Below are 6029 nucleotides of genomic sequence, written 5' to 3'. Positions count from 1 at the left end.
GAGAATTTCGGCAATTTGATGAATGCAAATGTATTGCTAACCCACTAATGGAAATATACTTAATAGCCAACGAGTTCAAGTGCATTGCTAAGACATAAAACTGGGAAATACTCAGTTAGCAAACGCATTGGAATCAGCATGAATGTTCAATAATGGGGACATGCTGAAAGTGATGAGTGTGGTATGTTATCACAAGTAGGTGAATGACAAGAGCGCAGAATTTTGTGTGTGGGAACATGGTAAAGCTGATGCTTTATCTAGCATACATTGTGATGGCTAAGTAACAGAGCAATGAAAAAAGGCGACGTACAATGGATGCCAATGCATGAGTACTCCCAGGTACATCAGTTTGAACATGAAAGGAGTTGTTACCAGGCTAAGGGCTGTAGTTCCCAAAAGAAGAAGATACATCTTTCCCTTAATAGGATGAAGATTTGAGGCACGACTTTAAAAGGACAAAAGCAAATCCTCCAACTTGTGCAAGAGAAACGCCTACCCGGAAAGAAGACCTCATTCCATAGCGAAAGGCCCTGGTCACCACACTAATCACTACTGTTTTTATTATAACAACCAGAATGACAGATGCAAGAATATCTACATGGATCCACAGAAATTGGATGTGTATAAGCATTCCAATGCTAGCAAGAAAAAGTGCCGCAAATAGGTTACAAATGGGTTCCACCTGACCTAGTGTATGCCGAGCAAAATCAGTGGTTGATATCATAACACCAGCAACAAATGACCCCAACCCAAGACTGAGGCCAAGTTTATCACTGCACCAAGCTAATAATAAGCAAAAAGCCACAAAAGCTAGCTGATAAATCTCATTTGTCTGGGAAGACAACTGGCTCATCAACTTCAAGAAACGGGGAACAAATGAACAACACTATATGGATGCAGCAGTCAGGAAACACGGACAACACAAACAACAGTTTTGCTATGGATACAATCCCTTGAATAAGGCCACCATTGCCACCTAAAACTGGAAGCAAAGCAAATAACAGACCAACAATGCAGTTCTGGAAAATAAGTGTTTTGATTGTGACTTGGCTATGAACAACATTGGTACTATTACACTCCACCGACAATTTGAGCACCACAGCTATTGATGACATGGACAGAAAAGCACCAACAAATATGCCCTTTAACAACTTTGCACTGCATAGCACTGCAGTCATGGTATATAAGCACATGAAAATAACAAACTGGAGTAGACCAACAAGTATTGCAACAAGCCCAACGGCTTTTAACTTTGTTCTGCTATATTTTGATAATAGTACTGAAACCTTGTACAAGTTGCTACTTCAGAGGGTACAAACCAGAAATTCTCCTGTTTTGGGAAATCTGAACACAGGGCACTTCCGGATCATCTTGATATAGATGAATATCATTTATTGATGTCCCTTTACTAGAAACAAATTTCACAAACCCATGGGAGGTGTGCCTGGCTGGCACAGACCTTCTCATATCACAAGGTAAAGGGTTTATACTGAAACTTTCACTTAGATTGGAAAAGCACCCATAGATTATTTCATAGTGCGAAGCTAATGACAAGAGTTTTACCACTACAAGAGTAATCATAACAAACAAACATCATGCTTGGTATTTCTTAAGATGAATATTACATCAGAGACTTTATCAACATATTAATGAGGGACCATACCTCTTTTGCAGGGGAAGAAGATGCAGCTGGTGGATGGATGCCACAACAATATGGGGTGATGGCAATGTCAATAAAACTTCTGAATTGAAAAGAACAGACGTTCAATTATTATGATATCATAATATTGAAAAGAAGAGAAAGAAAACAAAAAAAAAGAAGAAGAAGAAGAAGAAGAAAAAAATGATTAGATTGTGATACTCCCTTTTGCATATCCTATGATACCCAACATCACAATCCCAGACCACTGATTTACGAAGATGAGTGTAAATTCTTCCAATATGGAGAAGTTGAATAGTCACAGGATTAAGAATCTTGTCCTTTTATCCAAATGATATTTATTGATTTTGGCATGACAACGTGGATGCAGTGGAATCACCATGGGCAACATACATGCGTCCTTATGATAAAAGCATAAGAGAATAACTGTCCTGGAATTCCCCTGATCACTTATATACGTTATCCTTAAGAGAAGGATGGAAGCTGGTCCCAAGTCCTGCTGAGCAAATTTTTGATCACCGTGACATTTTAGCAGCAACGATGGAATGCCATTGTCTCCATTACTGTAGTATAAGGAACCAAGCAAACATCCTTCCTGACTGCCATGACCAATGGCCAGCCTTTGCAGAAAACTTCATTTTGCAGATGCTACAGTGCAGAATTTTGCAAAGGGGTAGCAGAAACGATGTGATCAACATGCCATGGTGCTTATGCTAGGTCTGATGAATGCAGATGGAATGCCAAATGAAAAGTAATTCTAAACAAAACTGCAGAATAGCTTATATAATGTGAGTGATGAAATTGGCTATGATGTTAAACCTGTTCAGGAAAAAGGGGAGGTGCATCACAAAATTCATTCAAAAAAAAAAAGAATGCTAACTTCATTAAGTTAGTAAATATTTATAATGCAGTCATGGGCAGAAAAGCTACGATATCACCTATATCACAACCCCTCAGCTTATCTCATTTGTCATCAAGGCAAATTAACCTACCAAACCATTTGTTGAGCTCAGTGACTACTCCTAGATCAGCAAACTAGCCTGTGCATATTGAATTTCGACAAGTGTATCACCTCAAGAAAAAAAATGCAACATGTTAGTATAATGCACCAAATTGAGATAAATGGCTGATAGGTAAATCTGAATGATCTGTAAGAGGAAAAAAAAACAATATTAATTCAAGGATAAACCTACCTTACGATATTGGTTGATGGAATCTCAGCCACTAATCCCTTTCACGGTGTAACTCAGACAATTTCACAATTAGTTCAGAACAACCATATATTAGGACCAAATTTCATTACTATATACTAAAAAAAAAACGAATGTAATCTATACGAATGCAACCCTTTTCATGATATCCTCACCCCTTTGAAGTATCAACGAAGAGCAAAGGTAAATATTAATCAAGGAAATAAATCTCCAGCTTTATTGGGTATAGATAACAGGGACAAAGCTTTGTTGAATGTTGATGTTTATGGTAGTTATGGTAAAACAGAGATACAAAAACACGGAACGCATGGTATTAAGCAAACAAGGTGAGTTTACAGATGAGATTAACCAGAAATTTCTACAGAGTAAATCCGATCTGGTACTAGACCAGATCAGATATTACCGTGAAGGCTATATTCAAATGCAAATTAGTAAGTAAAACAAAAAAAACGTGTCTGCTGTCATGCATCCAAAATGAAAATGCAAGTTTCACATCTATTGGAATGTGAATGGAATTAACAATAAAAGGGAAATACTTATAACAGTAGGCTCAAATGGAATATGGAAGTTGTAATTCCACACCATGACAGAGTATTATTAATACACAGAGCAACCACAGAATGATGATGGGGAGTGTGGCTCTTTAGAATTTGATTATGAGGGACCCCTGAGTGACCCACAATGCCCCTAGTACCATCTCTTATGGTGATCTGACCATGTTCATAACAGATCAATAGGGGCTACGCTCGATACAGACTGGTGCTGATGATGCCTTCAAAAACATGGAAACAGACCCCATGTTGGATAAGAAGAATTGAAAGAATGATGGATTTCAATCATCTAGGAATAATGGAACAAATTGAAAGACAGCTTCAGAGGGTCTCTAAACCATAGAATCGTTCGACGGTTAGATACAAAAGGGAGATTAGAACACGAACAAATAGTAAAAAACTAAAATAAAATAAAATAAAAAAATTTGTTGGAATGCAAGCATCCCGTTGATATTGCATAAAGAGGGGTTGATATCTGCTACATATAGAATCGACACCTCAATAGGGCTCTAATGAAGCAATTAAACAAAAAATGAAAAAAAAAGGGAAAAGAAAGGGAAATGAAGCAAAACCAGAAATAACAAAGATGAAAGGGAGAGAGGTCTCTTACCGAGTTGTCTTATACTGTTCTGAAGGTTTTTCTCTAGCTGAACCAGTGTGAGAAGAGGGGAAGGGAGGAATGAAGGAGGAGAAAGAAGAAATGAATCTGTGAAGGAGGAAATGGGGGTGCGGGGGTGAGAAGCGGTGCTTGAGAAGGGACCCATGTTTGCCTTTTTAAAGGAAAACAAGAAGTCTCCAGAAGGGGAGGCTGTTAGGCATCAACGGTGGATGTAAGGTGCGCGATGGAGGGCGAAGCAGAGAGAGGATGTTCAGTGGTTCTGCAAAAAGGGGAAAGAGGTGAGAGTGAGAGGGCCATTTTTTTTCGCCCTTTTCCTTTCCTACGAAGAGTTTTAAAACCCTAAAAGGAAAATTTGCTGAGGAGCCCCTTTAATTTTCAAGATTTTACAAAGAGGGGGATCCCGAGGTTTTTAGTAAAAAAAATAGTTTACAAGAAGCTTGAAATCATTTGTTTTCTTCATAGTTTTTACATTTTTTTTGGTTTTTGTGCTATTTTTCCATTTTTTGCATTTTTTAGAATAAAGTCCTAAAAAGTTTTACGAGAAGACAAAGATTAAAACTAATTTTTTGTGTTTTTGCAAAAGTATTTACAAAAGGGAATTTTTCTAAGAATTAAAATTTATTTTGAGAAAATTTCTTCAGAAAATGGGTTTATATCCGGATTTTTTTTTTTTGGAAATATTTGAAGTTTACAACCTCAAACTGAAAAAATATAGAGTCGTGGATCCAAGAGGATGCCGGATGAACTGCCCGAGCTTTTTCCAAAATTCACTTTTGATATTTTAAAATCTTTAATTTGAAAAGTTGGATAATGAGGCTCAGATTTGGGTTTAAAATGCTGGGTTCGGCTATGAAATCGAGTTTAAATGGAATTTGATCCCGAAAATCCGAAGATCAACTGAAAATTAGCTTTGATTTTCTCAGAAAATGGAACCAGGGGCAAAAAGGATATTTTTACAAAACCTTGAAAATTTTGGGGTGTTCACAGATGCCCCTCTTTGCTACTAAGCCGGTTGAAAGCCGAGCTTAGTGGCAAAGATAACACTCCAAATTTTAAAAAATGCCCCAGTCAGCAGATCCGAACTGGGTGTGGAAGAATTAATTTGAAAATATAACTTCTCAGGCTTAAAACCTTATTCTGAATGGTTTTGGGAGACGACATCCTCGAAAATGATATGATTGAGTAGAAAATGAGGAAATCGTGATGGGACTTTGGGTGAAAATCCCGAAATGGTGGAAAATCAGAATTTTGATCAGGTCTCATGGGTGAGACAAGATACGCTTTTTGGAATGATTCAGGTTTAGCCCTTAACCTAGGTGGGACGAAGATATATCAAAAATGTATTAAATGAGGAAAGGAATACATGAGAACCTTGATGGGACATTTTTGGAGAATGCCTCGTGAAATGAAGCTCAAGTAGGATCCTATCCTGGATGGATATACAAAGCATGGGTTTCTTGATAGGAAGAACCATGATGGGACTGGAAGAAAACATCTCGTTAGAACGAGGAATCTCGTTGGAACGAGACTCAGGTTTAACCCAAACATGCAAGGAAGATACCTTGCGAAGCGAGGTTCCGGGTTAACTCTTAACCTGAATAGGAAATCTACCATACGGGTTTTTCAAATGGAGAAACCATAATGGGACCTTCAGAATTTGGACGAACAAATTCAAAAGGGGTTTTGCGAAAGGAGAAATATAGGGTTCCCTAAAACTTTAAAAAGGGGAAGAAATTGAGCGTCTCATTGCTGAGACTGAAATAGCTTTTGAAATTAATGACCTCTCGCAGAAGGTTCAGGTTTGATCTTAACCTGAGTGGGAAATCTACCATACGGATTTCTCGAATGGAGAAACCATAATGGGACCTTCGGAATTTGGACGAACAAATCCGAAAGGGGTTTTGCGAAAGGAGAAATATAGGGTTCCCTAAAGCTTTAAAAAGGGGAAGAAATTGGGCGTCTCATTGCTGAGACTGAAATAGCTTTTA

The 6029-nt window shown here is 37.9% G+C and overlaps 1 pseudogene; it reads right to left on the bottom strand.

Annotated features, from left to right (window-relative positions):
* Positions 1 to 276: 276 nt before the first annotated feature.
* Positions 277 to 2055, bottom strand: LOC149829863 (K(+) efflux antiporter 5 pseudogene; annotated as a pseudogene).
* Positions 2056 to 6029: the final 3974 nt, after the last annotated feature.

The sequence above is a fragment of the Nuphar pumila genome, chromosome 8, assembly GCF_984573655.1.
Source record: "Nuphar pumila chromosome 8, dmNupPumi1.hap1.1, whole genome shotgun sequence".
Taxonomy (NCBI): Eukaryota; Viridiplantae; Streptophyta; class Magnoliopsida; order Nymphaeales; family Nymphaeaceae; genus Nuphar; species Nuphar pumila.
This window is presented reverse-complemented; position numbering and strand designations above follow the sequence as displayed.